This window comes from Coregonus clupeaformis, chromosome 38 (assembly GCF_020615455.1).
Source record: "Coregonus clupeaformis isolate EN_2021a chromosome 38, ASM2061545v1, whole genome shotgun sequence".
Classification (NCBI taxonomy): domain Eukaryota; kingdom Metazoa; phylum Chordata; class Actinopteri; order Salmoniformes; family Salmonidae; genus Coregonus; species Coregonus clupeaformis.
In genome coordinates this window covers 1132465-1158950 of record NC_059229.1, presented here as the reverse complement: position 1 = coordinate 1158950, position 26486 = coordinate 1132465, and the positions used below count along the sequence as shown (strand labels likewise).

Here is a 26486-nt window from a genome sequence, read left to right as displayed (position 1 = left end):
CACCGTGACATTCAGCTTATCGGGACGGCAGATACAACCTGATTGTGTCGCCCACAATAACCCCGGTCCACCCCGGTCGCAACCCCCCAATTTCTGAGGGACTGAAAGAGTCTTTAGAGGGGGAACAGCAGGATTGAAGGGCCTTTCAATTTATTCTGGGGGGACAAAATAAAAGAACGGCATCCCTTTAAGTTCCTGAGGTTTAAAAAGAAAGACGCAAAGGAAGCAAAGGATGGTGCTTTCAGAGCCTCAAATAGGACCTTCTATGGGCCATATGCTGGGGCTGCATATTTTTGACCTCCTGTGGATTGCAGCGAAAGAATAGGACAAAGGTACGGAGGGACAGGGATTTTTCAGAGAGATCAAAATGTACAATGTAGACAAGCGGAGGTCGCGATTTGGACCTGTGTGAATGGGGATACGTGTGTGTGTGTACATGCATGCGTGTCTGCATGTGTGCGTCTGCACTCAATTCACCTCCTCACTCCCTTTCATTTGGGAGCGTGTTTTGGGAGCATTACCAAGTCTAACAAGAGATCATCTGGGATCAACCAAAGTCTATGAGAAACATCCTCAACAAGAGCATGATGCTTCCGCTTAATCCTCAAGTACACGGCCAGCAGCACCTCTATTTAGACAGACTAGAGCGATCGGTCTCTAAGTCAATAAGTAACCCTTCTTAATCGGTTTTACACTGGTCTACCGTATAAACATCTTACAATACAGGGTTTGATGCCGAGGGCTTGATTCTGCGTGCTCAGAATCAAACCCTGAAAACGTCTGTCTGGTGCAACCTAAACAGGCAGAAATATGTATTTTTCAGTTTGTTTACACTCTAGGGTAGGTTCTAAATAATGTTAATTTAACCATTCTCATACTTGTTTAAAATGTAGTGGTATGTTTTACAGTGGTAAATATGAAAATAAAAGCGCCAATGAAACAAGTACCCCCACCTCTCTTTCACGGTTTAACCCATTTATTTCTATGTGGTGGCGCTGTCCATTCAGTAGTGCTGAATTTCGGCCTCAGCTGAGCTCCTTTACGCATAGATTTTCCTTTGGACTTACTCATTTTCGCCATTTGTTTGCCATGCGTCCTTAAAAAAAAGAATGCCTTTATTCCAATGCATTAGATTTATCTGTTGATTTATCATTGCTTGCTGTTGTCAGTCAGCTGTTTAGAGCGCTCAATGCTTTGTTTTTCAGGTGCACGTTGTTACTGGTGTTCTCTGTGCCTAAAGTAGTAGACCATTAATTTAGCCTTATTATTTTCTATAAATATTTTTCTTTCTTTCCTGGATCAGCTGATGGTCGACAATTTCACTAGACAACTAGCCTACAGCTGGACACCAATGCGCATCCAACAAGTATACGTTAATGACAGTAGGCCTATAGTTAACTCTTTCGGTTAGAATCATTCGATTTTGCAATGGCATAGGCCTACGTTATTTTGGATTTGTGTACACATGAGAACTATTTTCATGGTGAAACATAATGAAATGTTACGTAGGCATAGTTACACATACAGGACATTTTCCGAGATCTCCAAGATCAATGATTCGTACAGGTTTAAGTTAAATTGTTAAATGCTTAATAATGACAAATAACACTGTCATCAATGTCATTCATGTAAGGAAAGAAAGGTAGTGTTTTATGTCACACGATCTGTAAGCACAATTTTTTTTAACACTGGCTACCGGTAGGCCTATTTGAAGTTCATGGTAATACACATTGTAGCCTAGTTTAGTAAGTTGACCGTGTTAGGGTGACCATCCCGTTTTCCCCAGGACAGTTTCAGCCCCATTTTAGGACCCGACTTTTCAGGCTACAAAAAAGCTCAGTTTGTCAGCAAGACGCATCAATTAATGTAGGCCTAATCAATGGCAGTCGCTGAATGTCATTAGGCACACTTTTTGGTGTTTTGTAACAGATTTGCATTCATCAAATGGTGCGAGTATACAGTTTGTATGCTATAATTATTTTAGAGTGGACGAACATGCACAGGTAGCCTACTTTATTAATTGATTTGTTTGACAAATCAGATGAAAATATCATGACTGGTTGTGTTCATGCCACAATAAAAGATAATCAATGTTGACAGTTTAAATTCCGTGCTTATTATTAGGCACATAAAAAAATGGTGCAATTGCGTTCCAGGTGCACACACAATAAAAAAGTATCACAGACTACCGTATTCAGAGGGTCTAACTTCTCAACCACTCGCATTCAAAACTAGAAGACTTGCTCGTCAATTTGGTCTAACTCTCAACCCAAAATCTGTGCTTCCCATTATACGAATGCACATTTAACACAAACACGGATCACCGGCGGTTACTCTCCACACCCCATTGAAAACTTTCCAACAGACACGTCTGTATTTTTAAAATAGCTCTCTGTGGGTGAGAGAGGAGTGTGTGAATGGACTGTGTGTGTGTGTGTGCGTGAGAGGGGGTGCTGCTAGCGTTTCAGTCTGGTGGAGTGCTGCAAATCACTGCGTCCCAAATCAGACAGCTGTCAATTACGTGTTGTCTGTGGGTAGAGAGAGAACAAGAGAGAGAAATAAGAAAGAGTGAGGCCAAAATGGGCAGAGGCAGAGAAAAGAGAAGGAAAGGAATGAGTGGAAGAGAAAAAGATCGACAGAGAGGAGGGCGAGAAAGCAATTAGGGGAATAATAAGAGAGGGGGAGTGACACAAATGGAGACCGACAGACATGGAAGGAGAGGGAGAACAGGAGAAAGAGTCTTTAGGTCAACCCTTTTCATCTCCTAACACCAAACAGATCCCAATACATATTTGGACACATTCACTCTGCAGCCACAACAACCAGAGACTAACAAGACCTGGATGACCCTGGTGACCCCAGACTGTTTATCAACAAACACTACATGACCAAAAGTATGTGGACACCTGCTCGTCGAACATCTCATTCCAAAATCAAGTACATTAATATGGAGTTGGTCCCCCCCCTTTGCTGCTATAACAGCCTCCACTCTTCTGGGAAGGCTTTCCACTAGATGTTGGAACATTGCTGCGGGGACTTGCTTCCATTCAGCCACAAGAGCTTTAGTGAGGTCGGGCACTGATGTTGGGCGATTAGGCCTGGCTCGCAGTCTGCGTTCTAATTCACCGCAAAGGTGTTCGATGGAGTTGATGTCAGGGCTCTGATTGGAGTCCACCTGTGGTAAATACAATTGATTGGACATCATTCGGAAATGCACACACCTGTTTATATAAGGTCCCACAGTTGACAGTGTATGCCAGAGCAAAAACAAAGCCATGAGGTCAAAGGAATTGTCCGTAGAGCTCCGAGACAGGATTGTGTCAAGGGTTAAAAAAAGGTCTGCAGCATTGAAGGTCCCCAAGAACACAGTGGCCTCCATCATTCTTAAATGGAAGAAGTTTTGAACAACCAAGACTCTTCCTAGAGCTGGCTGCCCGGCCAAACTGAGCAATCGGGGGAGAAGGGCCTTGGTCAGGGAGATGACCAAGATTCCGATGGTCACTCTGACAGAGCTTCAGAGTTCCTCTGTGGCAATGGGAGAACATTCCAGAAAGACAACCATCTCTGCAGCAATACACCAATCAGGCCTTTATGGTAGAGCGGCCAGACGGAAGCCCATCCTCAGTAAAAGGCACATGACAGCCCGCTTGGAGTTTGCCAAAAGGCACCTAAAGACTCTCAGACCATGAGAAACAAAATTCTCTGGTCTGATGAAACAGAGAGAACTCTTTGGCCTGAATGCCAAGCATCACATCAGGAGGAAACCAGGCACCGCTCATCACCTGGCCAATACTATCCCTACGGTGAAGAATGGTGGTAGCAGCATCATGCTGTGGGGATGTTTTTCAGCGGCAGGGACTGGGAGACTAGTCAGGATCGAGGGAAAGATGAATGGAGGAAAGTACAGTGAGATCCTTGATGAAAACCTGCTCCAGAGTGCTCAGGACCTCAGACTGGGGTGAAGGTTCACCTTCCAACAGGACAACGACCCTAAGCACACAGCCAAGACAACGCAGGAGTGGCTTCGGGACAAGTCTCTGAATGTCCTTGATTGGCCCAGCCTGAGCCTGGACTTGAACCCGATTTAACATCTCTGGAGAGACCTGAAAATAGCTGTGCAGCGACGCGCCCCATCCAACCTGACAGAGCTTGAGAGGATCTGCAGAGAAGAATGGGAGAAACTTGCCAAATACAGGTGTGCCAAGCTTGTAACGTCATACCCAAGAAGACTCGAGGCTGTAATTGTTATTTATTTATATAAATTTGCAAACATTTCTAAAAACCTGTTTTTGCTTTGTCACTATTGGGTATTGTGTGTGGATTGATGAGGAAAAAATACAATTTAATCCATTTTAAAATAAGTTTGTGATAGCAGGGTCATTCAAATACTCTCACATGCAATAATTCACATGGGTTTGAAGTGAAATAGGGAAGGAAATAGGGAAGGGTAACAAAATGATTAGGCAATAATGGAATGGGGAAGAGTGGAAGTATTTGAGGTAGAGATAAACAGAGAGATGGAGATTGTATGGTCACAGTGAGTATGTTTATGCCTCTCTCTTCTTCCCCGTCTCTAGGCAACAACCAACCGATTGGACTATTTTCTTCAGTGACAGCAACAGCTCGGCTGGGAAGGCGTGCACCGTATCATTGGAGAGGAATTTGATTGACAGAATGTGGCTCTCAGTTGGGAAAACATTTTAGAGGGGGATAGACTGTAATTTAAGGCTCTTTCAAGCCTGCATAAAGTGTGGCATTGCTTCAACACATCTGGTGGTTGGGCGTGTGTGTGGGAAACCAAGGGAAGGAGTGTTGGGGGGATGGGGGAAGGGGTTTGGCAGGGGGAGATAGCCAGCAGATGTTCCTACCACCTGACACTCCCATGTTAAAGAAGTGATGTGCCAACTGTTCTGCAGCCCGCTGTGCCAAAGTCAACACGCTACGAGTTTGTGGTCCACTTGAGTAAAAAAGGGCGTGTTGCATTTGTGTGAGTGTGTTGGAGGGGAGATGAAGGGGGTAGGGGGCAGAAAAATTGTTTCGGAGGCCCCTGTGTAAAGGAGATAAGCTGGAAGAAAAAGATGGTGCCTTTGCTTTCAAGACTTATCATGCTGTATTCACCCTGTCATCTTTGACGGACTGGTAAGAGCCTAAAAGCAGGAAGACTGTCATGCCTGTTGGGCTAGCACACAGTCATCCAAGAGAAAGTGTGTGTGTGTATACAGGGATGGTCAAAAAACGCACAAACTGACACACAAATTATCATAAACTTTGTAACTAGGTGAATGAAAGGCTTTCTCTGGAGCAAGGTCTCGTAAATATGGCTGCCGAGCTGAAGTTCAATGTAGAGCAAGTTATTTCCATTCCTTTGTAAGCTAGTGGAGGGGTATGGTATGTCCATTCCTCATTGAGGGAAAGAAGAAAAAGAGCAGTCTAAGTTTTACAAAGTCGACTGTAGGTTTCATCAACCAGGCTTGCTTGATCATGCAAATATCCTCTACTGTACGGTGGAAATACAAATAAACGCTTAATTTGTCTTCACGGACTCTTAAAACTCCCATTCTAAACCCTATCTCGAACATGCACGGGACGGGGGTGGCACAGCATGCGAGCAAGCCTGTTTGCATGCAACACTAACGTCGTAAGCAATTTAGCCATCGCTAGCTTTAATTACCGTCTCCCTCTCCATGGAGCCAGAACACCTGCACTATAGCAGCTCTGAAGTGGATGGGAAGCTTGATGCTAATGACAGACATATCGGGGGTTCTCTTGTGGTGGTTACATCATATACATCATATCATATTAGACATGGCTGTTTGACATTTAGGTCTTTCTGAGAGAGTACAGTCGGCCTCTGAAGGACTGAAGCTTTCTTTAAGGCTAGACCCAAAGTAGTTGGTTGGCCTCCAAGCTCTAGCCTGTTCGCATGTTTGTCTGTGCTCTATCGTAGGCTGTAGACAAATCCTGTGGTGGTTGTCATGGCCATAGGAGTTGACAAGGCAGCAAAAACAGATATGGGACGAGGATATCTGAGCTGCCTGACTAGGGTTTTCTTAGTCTTTGTTTTTACAGGTTGAATATTAGAGATATGGGTTTTGTCCTGTTTCACACATGTACAAGAGTAACCTGTACAAGTGTGTGGTGCGAAAATGGAAATGTATTTTTGGCATATAGCACTCCCCCGGAGAGTGGGGCCACAGCCAGGGTTCAGCCATTACCGACGGCGACCCTGGAGCAATTAGGCTGAAGTGCCTTGCTCAAGGGCAGATCAACAGTTTTTCATCTAGTCCGCTCAGGGATTCGAACTTGCAACCTTGCGGTTACTGGCCCAACGCTCTAACCGCTAGGCTACCTGCTGCCCTGAGACAGGGTGTGGACTGAGACGGGATGTGTGTGAGTCACTGACTGGATTTTCTGGACTCCCTCTTACAGTATGTTGTTTTCCTGTTTCAGACTGATAGCAGAAGAGCACATCTGTACATGGTGGTGTTCATTTGTAGAGCTGAATTTGTTGTTGTTGCAGAACAAGCTCTATTTTGGTGCCCTCTGGTACATTCAAATGCTAGATTGCATTTTCAACCAGCAACTGTCAGGAAATAACACTAATCAAATGTTTTCACACTTTTACCGTGTTAGTTTCATCAGCTGTTGTACAATATGATATAAAACACGGGGGGGAAAAGTATTTTGACTGCACTTGGCCTTTAAAGAACACTGTAAGAGTTTGCAGACTTCCATAGGCATCAAGCTTCCTTTTAAGAGGCATTTCCTCAGGTCGGGCTGATGACCATCCAGGTGCTTTTTGACAAACTTGAGTCAACTTTTTGGACTAGATGGTTCCCGAAAACCAAACACTGCATTCCCCAGTAAGAACCACCTACCAACGGTCAAGCATGGTGGTGGTAGTGTGATGGTTTGGGGATGTTTTGCTGCCTCAGGGCCTGGATGATTTGCCTTAATAAAAGGAACCATGAATTCTGCTCTGTATCAGATAATTCTACAGGAGAATGTCAGCCCATCTGTCTGTGAGCTGAAGCATAATCGCAGCTGGGTCATGCAGCAAGACAATGATCCAAAACACACAATCAAGTATACATGAAAATGGTTAAAAAGCAACAAATTTGAAGTTTTGGAATGGCCAAGTGAAAGTCCAGACCTAATCTCAATTGAGATGTTGTTGCAGGACTTGAAACGAGCAGTTCATGCTTGAAAACCCACAAATAAGTTAAAGTAGTTCTGCATGCAAGATGGGCCAAAATTCCAACACAGCGATGTGAGAGACTGATCAACAACTACAGGAAGCATTTGGTTGCAGTCATTGCAGCTAAAGGTGGCACAACCAGTTATTGAGTGTAAGGGGGCAATTACTTTTTCCACACAGAGGAATTGGGTGTTGCATAACTTTGATAATAAAATAAAGTATCCATAATTGTTGGGTTATTTGTAAACTCAGGTTCCCTTTATTTAATATTATGTTTTGGTTGAAGATCTGATAACATTCAGTGTAAAAAATATGCAAATAGAGAATATCAGAAAGGGGCAAATACTTTTTCACAGCACTGTAAGCATCTTGAGCTTTTAAAACAACTCATTTTATCAGATTTTGGACCAGAGTGAGGCTCTCTCCACTAGCCTACCTATTGTTCCTGCAGTGAGCAGGATTCACCATCTTCATAGAATGTTTTCATAACTTTTCTGCTGATAAATCGTCAAAAAGCCTACCCTTATGCAACTTACGGAGCCAAAATGAATAGCTCTCTTACCGATTCGGTAGGCTACTGGCAAGTCATTCACTTTAACGTCACTGTCTGACAAGTCCTGATGGACTTCATATCGAAAATACAAACAAGATCTTTAGTTCACGTTTCCAGATGCGATACCATGGAGATATAACTACGTTGTATGATTTATGAATAGCAAGGATATAAAGAGATCGACTTTACTCAGTCAGTTCAACACCTTTCATAAACTAGTCAAGCTTGCTTTTCGTCAATCAAAGCACATAGCTTATGCACCACCACTCCGTAGCTGCATATGAAACACGCCAGGGGTATTGGGGTCATGCAGGGCCTATAGGTTGGCTTGCTTTCTCTCGATTTTCAGGAATGAATAGGCTACATTGTTATTATGATATGTATTAAAAAGCTGTGTAATATAATTTAGCAATGCAAGTTGTTACTTTATTCTTTAGAATTACATTGTATTAATTGCATTCATTTGTTTCTAAAGTGTGTAATTTTGAGAAGATGCCCCTTTAAGACAAACGCTTCAAACGAGATAGACATGGCTACAGTAGGCTAGCCAAGACAAATGCTAGGTGTCTTTTTGTAGCTTCCTTTTTGCAGACTACCAACAGTAGCCAGTATATTGCTACTTTGTTCACTATTGAAGGTTAATCACTTTCTGTAAAATAAATCACATTTTATTGGCCACATGCACCGAATACAACAGGTGCAGACATTACAGTGAATGCTTACTTACAGCCCCTTAACCAACAGTGCATTTATTTTAAATAAAAAGTAAAATAAAACAACAACAAAAAAGTGTTGAGAAAAAAAGAGCAGAAGTAAAATAAAATAACAGTAGGGAGGCTATATATACAGGGTCCGTTGCAGAGTCAATGTGCGGGGGCACCGGCTAGTTGAGGTAGTTGAAGTAATATGTACATGTGGGTAGAGTTAAAGTGACTATGCATAAATAATTAACAGAGTAGCAGCAGCGTAAAAAGATGGGGGTGGGGGGCAGTGCAAATAGTCCGGGTAGCCATGATTAGCTGTTCAGAGTCTTATGGCTTGGGGGTAGAAGCTGTTGAGAAGTCTTTTGGACCTAGACTTGGCACTCCAGTACCGCTTGCCGTGCGGTAGCAGAGAGAACAGTCTATGACTAGGGTGGCTGGAGTCTTTGACAATTTTGAGGGCCTTCCTCTGACACCGCCTGGTAGTAGAGGTCCTGGATGGCAGGAAGCTTGGCCCCAGTGATGTACCGGGCCGTACGCACTACCCTCTGTAGTGCCTTGGCGGTCGGAGGCCAAGCAGTTGCCATACCAGGCGGTGATGCAACCAGTCAGTATGCTCTCGATGGTGCAGCTGTATAATTTTTGAGGATCTGAGGACCCATGCCGAATCTTTTCAGTCTCCTGAGGGGGAATAGGCTTTGTCGTGCCCTCTTCACGACTGTCTTGGTGTGTTTGGACCATGATAGTTCGTTGGTGATGTGGACACCAAGGAACTTGAAGCTCTCAACCTGTTCCACTACAGCCCGTCGATGAGAATGGGGCGTGCTCAGTCCTCTTTTTTTTTCCTGTAGTCCACAATCATCTCCTTTGTCTTGGTCACGTTGAGGGAGAGGTTGTTATCCTGGCACCACACGGCCAGGTCTCTGACCTCCTCCCCTATAGGCTGTCTCATCGTTGTCGGTGATCAGGCCTACCACTGTTGTGTCGTCGGCAAACTTAATGATGGTGTTGAGTCATGCCTGGCCAGCAGTCATGGGTGAACAGGGAGTACAGGAGGGGACTGAGCACGCACCCCTGAGGGGGCCCCCCGTGTTGAGGATCAGTGTGGCAGATGTGTTGTTACCTACCTTTACCACCTGGGGCAGCCCGTCAGGAAGTCCAGGATCCAGTTGCAGAGGGAGGTGTTTAGTCCCAGGATCCTTAGCTTAGTGATGAGCTTAGAGGGCACTATGGTGTTGAATGCTGAGCTGTAGTCAATGAATAGCATTCTCACGTAGGTGTTCCTCTCGTCCAGGTGGGAAAGGGCAGTGTGGAGTGCAATAGAGATTGCATCATCTGTGGATCTGTTGGAGCGGTATGCAAATTGGAGTGGGTCTAGGGTTTCTGGGATAATGGTGTTGATGTGAACCATGACCAGCCTTTCAAAGCACTTCATGGCTACAGACGTCAGTGCTACGGGTCGGTAGTCGTTTAGGCAGGTTATCTTAGTGTCCTTGGGCACGGGGACTATGGTGGTCTGCTTGAAACATGTTGGTATTACAGACTCCGTCAGGGACATGTTGAAAATGTCAGTGAAGACACTTGCCAGTTGGTCAGCACATGCTCGGAGTACACGTCCTGGTAATCCGTCTGGCCCTGCGGCCTTGTGAATGTTGACCTGCTTAAAAGTCTTACTCACATTGGCTATGGAGAGCGTGATCACATAGTCATCCAGAACAGCTGGTGCTCTCATGCATGCTTCAGTGTTGCTTTCAACAAATGTACTATCAGCCATAGTTTCATGTTGTGTCGATTTTCAATAATTAATACTATTGGTTAGAAATGTATGAAACTAAACCATGCGTGAAAGTTGCAATGTTGCGCAACCACAATATTTTGCCTTATAATATTCAAATCAGACTACAATGGATCACATAGCTCAATTATCCATCATTTTCTCATTTCACTTTGATGGGACTGTAGTAGATGTTTTCCACCAATGAATAATACTAATAATAATAATAGATGTTTGGTGAATTATGAATTATCACTTGAGTCAATAAAAAAAAAATAATCATCACCCAAAATCTTGACAAAGCATATTCTGTAGGAGGAGTTAATATGAATTTTTAATTTGACATGATTTATATGAATCGGGTCATGAACATACTTTGAAATTAACAAGGGAGAGGTTAAACGTAGGCCAAGTCTGGCATAAACTTATTCCCAACACTTTACAATAACCCTATTGCAGTGGTCTTAAGCAGTCTCCATATAAGCTATTCCCTCCACCGCGACACTGCTGCCCAGTTGAAGAGCTTGTGATCTCCATGCAGCGCCACAGCATCGTGCGCCTTCGGAAAAGCACCACTCAGCCTCAAAAGATGCCCTTCTGGAGGCATGCAGCCATAGTCATTATACCCTAATGTAGGCCTATTTGCCTACTAGCCAAATAAAGTCTTCAACTTGTCATTCCAACATATTTGAACATTTATTTCATCCTTCGTTCAGTCAGTCAGTATGTCATCCATAGTCATTTGTCTGTGTTGCAATAGGAACTAAATCAAAGAGAATAGAACAGTCTTATCCATTTGTTTACTGAAATCCATGTGTGTACTCAAAATTATCTAAATTCTCCAAAGTCCTTTAGCCTATCACATTAATAATTCAATGCTTAATTTAGGCCTCTCCGTCCCCCCGTCCCCACCCAAAAAAAGCCTTCAACATGTAGGCATTGCAATTTAGGCAATCATTTTGGGTACTGGTGTCTTGCGGAATAATTGCAGAACCCTATTAGTGTTTTATAACTGTTTTTATTATAGGGCTCCCCTTAAAAAGAGACCCAAGCTCACAGGCCTTTAAATATAGCCTCTAAATACATTTTAAACAAAACAGGTGAAGAAGCACGTGCAGTGGCTGATGGGGAAAACAGAACTGGCAGTAAGAATAGGCTATAGATGGTCCCAAATGGTCAAGACTCTTTGGCTATTCTCCTGAGTGGCGCAGTGGTCTAAGGCACTGCATCACAGTGCAAGCTGCGTTACTACAGATCCTGGTTCGATACCGGGCTGTGTCGCAGCCGGCCAGCGTCGTCCGGGTTAGGGGAGGGTTTGGCCGGCTGGGATGTCCTTGTCCCGTTGCGCTTTAGTGACTCCTGTGCCGGGCCAGGCGCATGCACGCCGACACGGTCGCCAGGTGTACGGTGTTTCCTCCAACACATTGGTGCGGCTGGCTTCCGGGTTAAGCGAGCAGTGTGTCAAGAAGCAGTGCGGCTTGGCGGGGTTGTGTTTCAGAGGACGCACGGCTCTCGACCGTCGCCTCTCACGAGTCCGTACAGGAGTTGCAGCGATGGGACAAGACTAATTACCAATTGGATATGACGAAATTGGGGAGTAAAGGGGGTAAAAAATATATATATATATATATATAACAAATAAAAATAAAAGACTCCTTGGCCATTTGCTCAGGACAGGTTATAGCCAAGACATAATCAATATATTGTTTTGTCTCATTTATTGATATGGATATAGCCTATGCTTGATGGGGTTGTGCAATACAAATGGCTGTAACAAGCCTACATACAGAGTGGAATTCACTAATACAACAGTCAAATGCCTAATATAAGGCCTTCAGTACATGCTCCCAAATACTGGAAAAAGTGTGATTCATTAGTTAACATGATCACCACAGTAGCCCCACGCAGCTACAAAAATAAATGATGCAATTACATGGCCATTAAATAACACACAACAGCATGGCATTTTTAGATAGCAGAAGAGGCCTAGCCTAAGGCACATTTACTTTCTATTTTGCAGCTCAGTCGGTTATTCTAGACAAGGCTCTTCTGTGTTGTACGTTTACAGATCTAATTTAACGTTTAAGTTTCATGTGTCACGCATGGCTTTTCTTACGAGCCTAACAATTAACATATGGATTTTCTTACGATCCTAACAATTAACATATGGATTTTCTTACGATCCTAACAATATGTACATTCAACCTTTTGGCAGCTATCTCGCTCCGTAGAGGGGGCTCGGCAGCCTTTTTTCTGACTACCGACTGAAAAGTAGCCTAGTTAATTTAAGTGGAAAAAGTACCCGGCTGAAAATGACTAAATCAGCTGTATAGCCGACAGCCGGCGCTAGTGGAAAACACTGCCATGGAGCATAGAGCAACTTGACAAACAGCCATGAGTATAGAGAAGTCTAGATCTTCTCTATATTAAAACAAAGGGAAAAGTGAGGCCCTGGAAAGGAAGAGTAGGGGTCAGAGAGAGGAGAGAGAGAGAGAGAGTGGGAACTGAGCATCTGAAAACAGAGAGAGAGAAATCGTTAGGGTGAGAGAAGACAAGCAGCAGACAGCCAACTGAAAAACTAAAAGATTGAAAGTGAGGGTGAGAGAGCAGACTAAAAGCCTCAAGAGAGACAGAGAGCAGAAATAAGACAATGACTGAGAGGAAGAGTGGAGAGAGTGAGTAAGAGAAAGAGAATGCATGTTTAATGCCCCATTGGGTACATCAGAGCCGTTCCCCGACCCTGAGGCAGTCACATCAGTAGCATCTAGGAGACAGGTCTGGGGAGCCTCAACCAAGACAGATTGAACTACCCCCCCTTCCCAGCTGTGCTCCTCCATCCCCCCACGCCCCCACCCCCTCTCTACCTCTCCCTCCATCCTCTCTATACCCCTCTAGTCAGGGAAAAGCATTCGAGGGCAGGCCCTGCATCGAGGCTTCCTTCAGCGAACATGTCTCCTGGAGCAGTGTGTCTAGAGTCTCTGAAGAGTGGTCACCTTTGACCTCTCGAGTCTGTCAAAGCTAATGATCTCATGAAGTCTGCAAGACTTGCATTTTTAAAGGAGGCAGGCAGTCATAAAATGTGTGTCCTGGGTTAGGAAAGAAAGCGGGGAAAAGAGAGCACGAGGCTTTTGGGAAATGCTGACTTGCTACATACAGCAGAATAGTTCAAGGCAGTGGCGACGATAAGAAGAAAATATTTTTCTGATGTTCCATTACTAGTTGAAATGCCTGTGTGTTTTGGAGCCGTTTGCGCTACTCTGAAAGTGCTCAATGAGTGCTGAGTCAGGGAGGATTAGTCAGCCCTACAAATCCCTGCTCCCACACACACACCCACCTGAGCAACTGCTACCAGATATAAAACAGACACCAAAACACAACAGTCTAGTCTAGTAACACAAACATACAGACCTAACACCCACCCAACACACGATTTTCCAATTACACAAATTCTCACATTATAAACACATGGACCATGTAGATGAGAGCCAAGATTTTCATTCAAGATTTTCAGACATTTATGCTAGATGTCTATATCACACGTGAATGGACTAGCCCCATAGATAGCCTTAACACACACGAAAACCCTAGCCCCCACGAATGATATCAGAAGAGCATTTCTGCCCATTATGGAGTGAATTTGAACAGCGCCACAGCAGATCTTTCTGCGATTTGCCCTATGGCCATTGAGTGTTCATGGCCTTGTTGGCCAGAAATGACAGTTGAATAACCACGTATGAAAACAAAATCAACCTAAATCCATAAAGCCGTACCATTGGGAGTGATTATTATAGCAAACTACGCAAAAGGGCATGTTATCCTGGGACTCCGGTCACTACGCATTCTCTGCCGTTACAACTAATTAAGGCTGTTGAAACTGCTCTCTGGGTCCACGTCGCCGCACTTGATTAGCGACCATAATTCCAATTAACCTTGGAACAGATGGGATAGTCTTCAATCTAATGGTTCCCTTTGTCGAACGGAGGACTCCCCACACGACGGCACACGAAAGACAGCGCAGGTAAATCAGTTCATCAGCAGTTCGTCGCTAGGGCGATGAGCACGGTTGGTATGTTCACTATATAATTTCCACAGTTTCCGAAACGGCTTCGAGTGGATAGCCGAAATGGGATATCGATGGGCTTCCTGGTTAGCAGGGTCAACTTGGGGTCAATGTTATCTGCCTGGATGTGTGTGGGGCAATTGAGTGCAGTGCCAGCAACAAGAGAGAAACTGTTTTTTTTATATGTGAAGCTTTTACAATGAGGCAATACGTATTCCATGAATTATGAATTGAATCCATAGACAATCGTATGTGAAATCAAATCTCTTGGTGAATAAGACACTGAGTAGCACTTTAAAAAGATTTCGCTTCTCTGTGTGAAGTATATGGTGGAAGCACTTGACTGAAAAAAACAGCTCTTCCTCCTGTGTCTAGTGAGGCCTACCGTGCTGAGGACACTCTACAAACACATCCAAAATGTAGCAGAAAAGCTGCTCCCAAAAGTGAAGAAAATGTTGAATACTTAGTTACGGAATAACATTTCAACCAGTCAGTACCTAAAATCTTTGTTATTGTATCCCTAAAGCTTCTTACACAATCGTTGTTGGGAGCAGCAAACAGTCAGTAAACAGTTTAGTGTGGCGGCAGGGATATACGTTTGGAGATTTGAAAGACGTGGATCAGAAAAATAACTAAAACACACAGATGGTGTACACAAAACATAACATATTTTAAAACCTATAGGGAAACTGTAATTTAAAAAAGCATGACAACAAAAATAGTACTGGATACAAATCCAAAGCCACTAGGAGTAGGTCACACTTTTGGTAAACGACTACATAACGGAACATCTGTCATGAGGTCTTAAGACTAGCTGGTTGGTAGTAGGGCTGGGCGATATTGCCTAAAAATCATATTTAGATTTTTTCCAAACTTATGGGCGATTCACAATATTCAGTGCCTTCGGAAAGTATTCAGACCCCTCGACTTTTTCCACATTTTGTTATGTTAAATTCTTATTCAAAAATTGATTAAATTGTTTTTCCCCCTCATCTACACACAATACCCCGTAATGACAAAGCAAAAACAGGTTTTTAGGAATATTTTCTAATTTATACAAATAAAAAAACGGAAATATAAAAAGTACTTTGTTGAAGCACCATTGGCTGCGATTACAGCATCGAGTCTTCTTGGGTATAACGCTACAAGCTTGGCACATCTGTACCTGGGGAGTTTTTTATTGAATCCATTTTAGAATAAGGCTGTAACGTAACAATATGTGGAAAAAGTCAAGGGGTCTGAACGTTTTCTCTAAATAAGCTTCGTTGCACAACAGAAAACGTAAACCTTGTATTCATGCCATACAGGCATTTGGAACATTGCACTAAAACATTATTTCGATACATCGCCCAGCCCTAGTTGGTAGTCATGCATTAGTCGGACAGCCTGAATAAGACAAAATTGTCTGATTCAGAATATTCCTCTAACATGCAAGCCACCATGGTGACCGTAATCGAAACCATTAGGGCAATATGGTTGTTTAGCACCCAAAGCCACTTAGGCCTCCAGTACGTGTGGCCTAAAAGGGAATCAAACCCATACCCTTGGTGTACCAAGCACCATCCTCCAACCATTATTGGTTCCTATATTATTGGTTCCTATAATAGCTGAACCACCAATATGCGGTCATCTTTTTCTACCTTTTGACATGTCTACAAAAAATGTGTTGGCTAGTACTCGTCCTTTAATACTACCGGCGAGAAACAACTTCCTGCCAATATCAGCACACCCATAATTTCCCTCAGCCAGCTCTGCTCGCCAGCACTTGATAAGATGACTTCCCATCCCAATTCATAAACGACATCAGTGGAGATAGAAGAGTCAAGTGATCCAGGAATGTCAAAGCAGATCCCCTGAGGGCTTCCTATTGAGATGTCACTTTCGCCTCAATGAGGGGAAGGAATGCAGGGAGGGAAGGCCAGTCATCTTTTTATCTCCTGGTCGAGACTGGGGCCAGCGAGGTCAGATGTTTCTGCTCTGGGCCGGAGAAAACACAACACATTCCCCCAGGTTCTCTCGCTTCAGAGGGGCTGCAGTTAACCGTAGCATGGCCAGAGAGGTTATAACAAGCTTGACTTCTGGGTCAATGACATGGCAAATTTTGCTTTCCTGACTTTATATGAAAATAACTGGTATCCTGACTTTATATGAAAATAACTGGTAAGGTGGGCTTAGTTTTTATCTGAAAGATAGAACAATTTGACTATTTTTTCATGGTGTCCTTTATTTTAGCCCTTGCCCATTAAAATGTTTCTGTCATGAAAGGTCATTAAGCCAAATTACACTTATTTATAAGAAAAAAATTATTCCTTCTCTTAATCTTTTACAAATATTTTAATTTGGAAGACATCTGGTAAACAGCTGTAAGCCCTTAAAAATACTTAGTAAATGTGCCCCTTCACCTTAGCGACACTAAGGGGAGAACATCAGTGCAGTGATTGGTCATTTACAGGACTTTTTTTTTTTTTTTACATGCAAATCCTCAGAGAATAGGAGGATTCTGGGGTTATACAAGGGTTACGCGAGTGCCCTATCATAGTTCGACGTCAGCAACCTATAGGGATTAGGTGAGAACATCTCTCTGGGAGCCAAACAAACAGAAAAGGCTTTATCGCAGCCTTCTGATTGAGTTAAAACTGTGATTGACAGACGTGGGTCAGCCACATCCACTTTGGTGCATTAACCACCAAAATCACCCCATGATTGCAATTGGGTGCTGTCTACAAATGGGTGTAACAATACCATAACCCACCCAGTGTCATTCTGATAGTATATTCCAGAAAAAGTACATTGTTGCACTATTATTTATCACCATCCACTGTAAATTACAAAGAATAACTATACTTGAACATGACAGATTTCTTATGAAAGCAGTCAGAGCAAACAAATCTTCCTTTACACCACATGAGAAAGGTTAAGTAGGATTACATAAATGAATCAAGCATATACGGCTCATCATCCACCCACACAAACGAACCCACAAAGAAAAATAGAAATGTCATGGGAAATTATGGAGTGAATTGGAGGCCACAAACAACATCATTTGTACTCTATTGTCAACGCCGAGGACATTTAGTCTACATCCTCATTAATTCTAAGACAAAATGGCTCGAAAGTTATTGTCTACTCTGGCAATGGAAATACTAAACTGATTCCCATGTCGTCGCTGAAATAACACAAACTGTGGGATTCCCATTTGGAGTCGATAGCTCTGATGGACTAAATGTAGTTTACATTTTAGTCATTTAGCAGACGCTCTTATCCAGAGCGACTTACAGTTAGTGAGTGCATACATTTTCATACTGGTCCACCGTGGGAATCGAACCCACAACCCTGGCGTTGCAAGCACCATGCTCTACCAACTGAGCTACACTAATAAACTGTGATTAGTAAATCGAGCAAACAAATATGACGCAAAGCACAGAAATGGAGAGTAATGTATCCCAAGGGCTAACATATGCATTAATACAACAAAGTCGCTTGTCATTCACTAATAATTGCAGAACCATGGTCACTGAAACTGTCATCCGAAAAAAGCCTTGCTCAATCCTCAAATGCATTACTAAAGTGTTAAAGAGAAAAACACAAGAAACTTGGCAGCACTGCTGTCAAGAGCCAATAGATAACTTAAACGAGAAGGTGACCAAATATGATAACCTTTTTTGCTTTGACCAGTTAACACAAGCCCCAGACGCTCATCTCTGTGGACACCGACATTACCGCCTTGTAGCTCATCGCTACTCAATAGTTTGTCATAACACTGTCAATAAACCGCAGTCTGTCTTTTGATAGATTTTCTACAGCATACACCTCCATGACAACATCTGGTGTTGCTTTACCGACCTTTTGGCAGGTGTTTCTACAACAGCGTAAGGCTGCTCTTTCTTTTCATAGACCCATCAAGCTCGATTAGATGTTTTGTGGTTCCCCAGGTGGAAACCGACCGAGGAAGTGCCTGTCAATTAGAGGTTTATTAAGAGGAGAAATTCTTCACATTTTCACCTAGAGGCGTTTGCTGTCATACTGAAAACACCTTCAACCTTGGGGAAATTAAAGGCGGCTGTCTAATTTAAACAGTTAGATTTGAGCAACGTTGCACTTGTCTTTGTTAGTAGTTTGATGTAAAGTTCAAAACGTCTAGGATCTTAAAATTACCTTCACTGAGCACTCGGGAAACAAAGTGTGTACACTTAGTAACTGTATCAGCCATGGCCTATTATTACTACTAACTCAGATTCAATAATCATAAATTAAATTTTTACAAAATAAACTCTCAGCACATCAGTCAAAAACACCCTTTGCACAAACCAATGAAACTAATACATTTACAAAGGCCCAAAGTCCTCAATTATACTTGTCAGCAAAAATGCACACAGCATCCATTTGTCACATTAATTTGCAACGCATCCAGTACGTACTGCAACGGGAGGTCGATTCAACGCTGCCCCAGCCAAAGCACACAAGCATTCAGGCACACTTGAGTGGTCCACATTCACAGCAGTCCACAGTCATTTTCAAATATTAAACATGTTGTCAACAGATTGTTTTCACCCAGAAAAGGAAGGAACGTGTGGACGATTCCTATGAATGGAGATGGACTATCTAATCTATTGGTTGTGATAATGCTTGGTCGTCAGTTTTTAAACAGTCTTTAATAGGAACAAACGTGTCTCTGAAGAGAAGTCAAATTGGATCGCAGTGTGGGCTATGGTGTCAGGTGTCGAGGCAGATGGCTGCATGTTTGGGAAAGGCCTTGCCAGCAGCTTGATCCACTCCCTTGGTAGTCTGTGGTGCTGGCTAGAGAATTTCAGATGATAGCATAGAGGTTCCAAACTGTTACAGAGACTGGGAATGGGGTTACAACAACACAAGAGCACGCTAAATGTTATCAGGAGTATATGAGAATAGCAGTAGTGTTGATTAAAGTCATTGTTCTTTTCCCAAGTACCCACAGAGACATAGCTATGAAGAAATGCTGACATATTACACAGCAGAAATTATTTTGCATTCTTCGAAACTCTAAAAGTAGAGTTGTGCCATCTAGAAAGTTCATCAAAAGGTTGCTTCAGTATTTAAATATTTAATTGGTCTAACTCCTTCCACTTAAATTAAGGCAATCCACTTCAGTGACCTTAAACCTTGACCATGGTCCGTGACCTAAGTCAATCATCTGACCAGTTTATGGCGCCAGCCCAGACACGGCGTAGGCCCACAGTCGCCGTATAGTACTTACAACTAATAATAGATTAAACACACAAACGAGTAGAGTGAATAAAGCCGTCTGCACTGGTAAACCTGATAATCCCATGTTTCACCCTGCAGGGGCTATGGGCCCCGTGACTGGCTAGCTGGGCTGGCTGGCTGGAAAAGCAGGGTGCTAAGACCAGGTGATTCACGTTTCAATGTCACCGCAATCAGTAGAGCGGAAGTGAGAGGCCTTTTCCCGATCTGGCATCGCCTCTTTAGGGCTCTCTGCTGCTATCATGGGGAAGGAGCCGTTTCTTCATCGACCTGCAACCTAACTCTCTGTGGGGTTTGCGGCGGTGTGGCGCCTGCCTGGCCACAGTCTCCTTTCTCTTGGGGTATGGAGAATTGGGAATGAAGGGAGGTGACTGTGGAGGCAGCTCCTCCCTCCAGCTTCATGGTGAAATCAAATCATTAAAAGACCCCAGGATGGCCCAGATGCATAAGGACATCAACGGGGGTTCCAGCAGACTTCCGGACTGCATGCAGGGACACCAAGAAAAGGCCTGGCTACCGCTGTCCTTCGCACAGATGGCCCCGGCTAGCTAATCCCAGTCTGCGTCCATGCATTCCCTTGTTACCAGATACCGGGTCACAAGAGAGCTGATGAAGGCCCTTTTAAAAATGTGGTTACCCCAGTCCTAAAACCCCTTGTCTGTAACACTATCATGCAGCCTTTCTAGTCACGCACATTGAAATAGGTCTACAAGCTGGCCTGCGCTCAGGTTACACGTGTGGATGATTCGGTGTGCAGACTCTCCTATTGCCGGTGGCCATTTTCCTGTTCTGCACCACACAGGATTTGTTATAGAGAAAGAAAAGTATGAGGCACAAAGTTGCAGACACCCGGTTAGGAATTGAAATATGTGCAGTAGAGTACTGGGCAGGGTAAGAAAAAGGTCAAATGAAGGACAAGAGGAGAACTTGTTTAGTCTACAGCAGTACGGCACTTAGGCTCTATCCTTCCTCTCTTGACCTTGTTTGGAGGAATACGAAACACATCAGGATTGATTCTCTCTCACTCCATTATCTATGAACATGCAAACTATGCACATGGTCTTCCCTGCCATGTAGGATACTGGCGATGAGACCACACTCCAATTATTTTACCTCCACGGGGGAACCAAAGAAGCAGCGTACAAGGAGGTGGGGAATATGGAGATTAGTAGAGAACCCTGACCCGCAAACGACAGATTCAGCTAACATTACACTCCAAAGCACTATGCAATACAGTAAGAAGTACTCTGGGTTTTCAAACATCAAGAGTGGGGAGGAGGAAAAAGGGAACGCAGATAGGGATTTGTGGATTACTTTCATCTACAGTGAACACCTTGCAGAGGGAGGACTTTCCCTGGCCTGCTCAAGGGGACCTTAAGGCAGACAGAAAATACATTGAATACACTGCTCTGGAGTGTGGACTGCATCTATAGACGGGCTTGGCTCGTCTCAGCTGTCCAGCATTCCAGGAACAGGATTAGAAAACTGAGTGGAAACAAAAGCTATGCCTTTTAATTAGCTGCCTCCAGTAAAGAAACTTGGATCCCCATTGAGCAGCCTTGAGTGCTGACAGGCACTTTTGCAAATTCAGATAAAAGGAGCTAATCTGGCCAAACAAATCACCCTTAAGCTTGTCCTCTCAGGCGCTTGGCAATACAAATGCTATTGATTTTAGCCATATGAGGAGGGTATGCGGGCTAGAATTGGTTGCCAGTTTTGAGCATTTTAGGCATGTTCATGAGTGGAAGGAATTTGGGAGCCAAAGGACCACAGCACTTCCCTTGATCCCATAGCCATTTTTTAAGGGTCCTCATAGGTTTTCCCTAAATATTAAAGTCCCCAAAGCACAAGGGGATCTTTACTTGACCAAGCATAAGGAGATAATTTAGTATTCTAAATTTGGTTTGAATGATAATCTAGGCTACTGTATTATTGGCTGCCTCTTGAACTACCAAGGTCTATCCTGGAGAAAACTTTTATTCCCAAAGTTGAGCATTTCTGTCAGATTCGTTTTGTCATGGCCGATAAACCACTTAACAAGTCATCATTTTGTTTGACATCTCAAACACGCAAAGCATCAGGGAGCTATAAGCAGATGTACTTAGCAGGCGTTTCTCTAAAAGTCTGAAATCAAAAGTACCGCTTTGTATTGCAAAAATAACCAAGGATTAGCAAGGCAGCCAACTAGGCTGATGAAGACAACAGCTGGACTGTCAAGGTTAGCACTGCCACACTAGGTAGAAGAAACAGACTTGGTTTCAATATAACCCAAACCCTTACACAGGTACCAACTAGAATAGTTTACAAATTGTCCTCATGTATGCTTGATGTGTATAAGACTTATTTGATAGCATAGTGATGATATCATTATTATGCTATCAAAATACTATTTTTAGCAACAGCCTACATACTTAGGATAGTTTCATTAGAAACTATACAAAATGTCTTGCAGAGCAAACTTTGCCAATTTGAGAAGGCATACTCAGCGGTGTAGTGGAGGGTATACGCATGTATATGGCGTATACCCATTTATTTTTCAGTGGTCATTGCGTAAACTCACTTCTTAAATCGCCAGGATGCATATCAAAGTATTAAATAATTTTCTTTGGAGTGTAGGTATACGCCGTATAAGGCTAATGGAACAGATCAGAATGTTTAGCTTAAAATGTTGATAAACTATTATTTCTTCACATTTTCTACACAGTTATGTGCACACGGCGGTAGGCCTAGAATGATGTGAACGTTCCAAAATGCAATTTGTGGCAAAACACCATTCTAAAATGTGCACCGCACATGCGAGCGGTTTCATGGACAGAGATGGAAATATCCATTACAAATGTAGAGAGGGATCTAAAGATGCAACAACCATCATGGGTTGCTAATATGATTAGGATAATGCCTTTAGCTGCTAGACAATGAAATAAAGTGGAAAGAAAACCAATAGAACAGGAGAACGCAAATGAGGAAGGCTTTATAAAATAAATTGCCTCCATATTTCTATGGTGGAATTTTGGCTATAGGCTACTTAGAAGCAAGGTAATAAATGCCTCATAATATGAAATAAAATGTCCAGGTTTCAAATAATTAAGGAACAGGAAAAATATAGGAATGCTAACAATAGGCCTAACCGTCATCAGGTAGATGGAAAGGCCATCCCAAAAACCTTCTTAATTAAATATTAACTAACAAAAACCTTCTCAATTAAATGTTAACTAGCTACAAAGTAGCCTATGCCTACCTGGCAGAATGATATCATGATTATTATTATTATCAATTCAGTGGCCATTTGTGTTGCAAAACTCCATCTCATGTGCTACAGAAACACCACTAACCACAGTGCTAGGTGCCTGAGACCTTGAATTAAAGGGTAACTACACTCAAAAATAGAAATGTCTTAGATTTTTCCCAGATCTCAAAAGTGGTCTCCTGATGTGGTTTACACATTGTTGTGGACTTAGAAAAACAACAAAATTAGATATTCTATTTCAAAAAGTGTGACAGAGCGAAAACCTGAAAAAATTTGAGATAATCTGAAACCTGTGAATTTTTGACTCAGTTCACAGACTCATTTATCTGTTTCAATAGTAGGCCTACTATTAGCTAGCCCAAGAGGTACTCTTAAGGATCCTAACGTTACCGTTACTCCTAAAGGTCAAAGGACCTTATGTTATTTTCAGAGGTAGAATGGCTCTGGCAGCCAAAACAGCCAAATGCTCCATCTAAACATGAATTGATTCTCAATTGCAATACGGTTCTAGAAACATAAACAGCTTTACTTTCATATCCCAACAAAATAATTTCACAAATGCAAAATATGCTCTGTTTTAACCAGCTTTATCACCGTTGCAGTATTTTTCAGTGATGTTTCTGGCGGTCTTCCGTTATACACAGGTGTTCAGAGCATGCTAGATAGCTAAATAGCACAGTGGTCCCTCTGTCTTCCGTAAACATGCTGTAACATGGAGATATGGCCGTATGGGAACACTAACCCTAACCCTATAAAAAGGTGTGTATCAATTTTACGTTTCTCGCTGATATTGAAGATAAGGTTGTTATGCTTCCAAAACCGTACCACAAGCAATGCGTGTTAATATTCAGAACGAGGGTCGGGGCTCTTAACAAAACTCCCCCGTACAGAAGACACCATTGTCCAATGACTTGTGTAATGTAATGGAACTAATGTAATTAAGGCTTCCGCATGCTTCAGTTCGGCTGGCACCTAGCCGAACGAGTGCACTCTCATACTCCCTTAAGACCTTCGCTTGAAAAACGAGAATAAAGCGGCAATAGTACTGTTTGTCCATCTTGAGGCGAGATAGCCAGTAGCCATACACTTCCACAAATAGTCAGAATGAATTACATAACTCAAGAAATCTGTCATTCATTTTGACATTTTTTTGCTGAGGAGATCTTAGTCCCAGTATTTCTCAAGTGATAAATTGTGCATGAAAACGAGTCGTCTATCGTTGAATGACAACAAACACTTAATTTAAGAATCCCTACTGTTGACCAATGACCGAAGAAGGGGCGTAGACTTTGGCAACCGAAATTCGGCATGCCTCTAGATTTTTGTGTGTGTGCACGAACAGCCTAAGAAACCCTTGCCGAAGACCAAAATATCACAAAATGTCGTCATAATATATGCACGAACTGTTCCGAATATTTTGGATGGGAAGCATGCAGACGCCTTTAAGCCTTCTGCATGCTTCGGCTAGGCGAACCAAATGAGGGTGCTTGCATACTCCCTTATAAGACCTTCGCTTGAAAAACAAGAAAAAAGCTGCAATAGTACTGTTTGTCCATCTTGAGACGCTGTAGCCAGATACACTTCGTCAAAATAGTCTGAATTAATCTAAGATAACTCAAGAAAACTGTAATTAATCTTTACTTTTTTGTCGAGGAGATCATAGTGGGGCAATTTTACATCTAACTAAGAAGTTTGGTGCAGTCAAAAAATTTGCATGAAAACGATTCGTCTCTCCTTGAATGACAATAAACACTTCAATGAAGAATCCCTACTGTTGACCAATCACCAACGAAGGGGCGTTATCTTCGGCTACCGACTTCAGCTGAAAAAAATTACTTGACTAAAACCAAAACGAACAAAAACGTCACAAAATGTCGTCATAATATATGCACGAACTGTTCCAAATGGGAAGTATGCGAACGCCTTCAGCCTACATGCACATTAGACTACAGCTTGGGTTGTCCTGAGTGAAAGACCAATATGTGATTTATCATTTTAGGTCATTTAGAGTGCATGTCACGGTTTTCATATACTTTTTCACAAAAAATGTTTTCATAATTTTGGCAACATTTTTGTATACCCACTTCTCCAGGCACCACTACACCACTGTTGTTTTTACTTCTTTCCTTTGAGATCCAACAGAACATGCATTGAGTTTGCAAACAATCACAATTTGACTCAAAGGGAAGAAGTTGAAGTTGCGCGATCCCTGTTATTCAAAAAATAACCACGAAGCCGTATCGAATCAATTCTGGCTACAAAATATCAGTCCAGTTTACAATTTATTAACAGTGCTTTTGCTTCTAATTAAAAGTTACAACGTAACTTAGGCTAGAGAGCCCGCTGTTGAGAGCGAACTCGCAGCACAATAGAATCGCAGAACCTTTTCAGATCTCGCTGTTGTTTTTACCATTCGACACCATATTTAGATGGTCAGGCCGACTTTTAAAGTTACATTCGGTTATGATACAATTTGAACAGCTTTCAAATCAACTAATGCCAACGTGTAATTCTTATACATTTGTATACTTTAATCGAATTACTTCAACAACAAAAAAGCAACACCTCTCAATGAAAAATATCTTACCTCCGACGATATCTAGATAACGCCAATCCAATCTTATCCAAAACGATTTATTTGAAGGCTTAACATCCTAGTTGAAGAATAAACTGTGTTTATCAGTGACTTTTTGCAATTGCAACTACACAAAGCCCCGTCCCTACAATTCTTGAACTGCATCAATAGGCCTAGCCGTGTCTGTCTGATCCAACTACTTTCTGTTGAGTTGCGCTGGCAGCATCGGCAGAAGTTCCGCCTCTCTCATGCGGTAATTTGTTTAGGGATAGGCTGAACTACCATGACGTTATTGCTCGTTTGTTCTCTGAGATGTCAATCATCACTTGCAATTACTGAAACACAGACACAAATAATGCAGGAAGAATGAGCATACAGTAATGAAAACATGAGCATAAATAATAGTAGTGACACATGATCTTTCCATCGACAATTAATTGCGTAATGGCCCACATTGTGTCTATATAGAGTAGCCTATCTAAATGAATGCACTTAAATGGTCCATTACTGGCCCCAACTGAAAGTTTGCAGAGCCACGAATTGGACTACAATACATCTGAAGCCTTGCCATCTAAGACTAGGATGTTAAGCCTTCAAATTCATTGAAAGAGTATGAGAGGTTGAACTTCTTCATGATAACCTGAAAGAGGTCTTCTCTATTACAACTAATGAACTGACAAACCACTTCAATTCAAAATGAACAGAGACTGCAAATGATCTTTGCTTTATTTATTTTTTCTTTAAGTAAGTGATGAAAATGATAAATGATAGTCTACTGTACAGCAGATGAAAATAGGTAGCAATGGCAGTTCTTTCTTTATGTGCCCTGCATGCAATTCATACACAGTTGAAAGAAATAAGATACCAAGTGGCATTAAAAGACAACACAAATACATTTAGATCATCTTGTATGGTATTCAATGGGGTAAGTCCATTCAGTTCAGTGTATTGCACTATTTGTGACCCTACATCATGTGTCTGCTTCAATACAGTAATGTTATATTGTTTTATGTTGTATCAGACAGTCAAGTCATGGTAACAGCCAGTAACCAGTGAAAAAGTCACAGAGAAGACTGTAGTTCTTCGGCCCTCCATTGGCCATTGACATCCATCAATAATTGAGTACAAATCAGTCTT

General features: G+C 42.5%; 1 protein-coding gene across 1 annotated transcript in view; it reads right to left on the bottom strand.

Moving 5' to 3' along the window:
* LOC121572666 (signal-induced proliferation-associated 1-like protein 2) overlaps window positions 1-25550 on the bottom strand; it is a 39693-nt gene extending 14143 nt beyond the window's left edge. The window contains exon 1 of the mRNA XM_045211662.1: window positions 25362-25550. The gene's annotated coding sequence lies outside the window, so the exon portion shown is untranslated. The remainder of the gene's footprint in view (window positions 1-25361) is intronic.
* Between the last annotated feature and the right edge of the window lie 936 nt (window positions 25551-26486).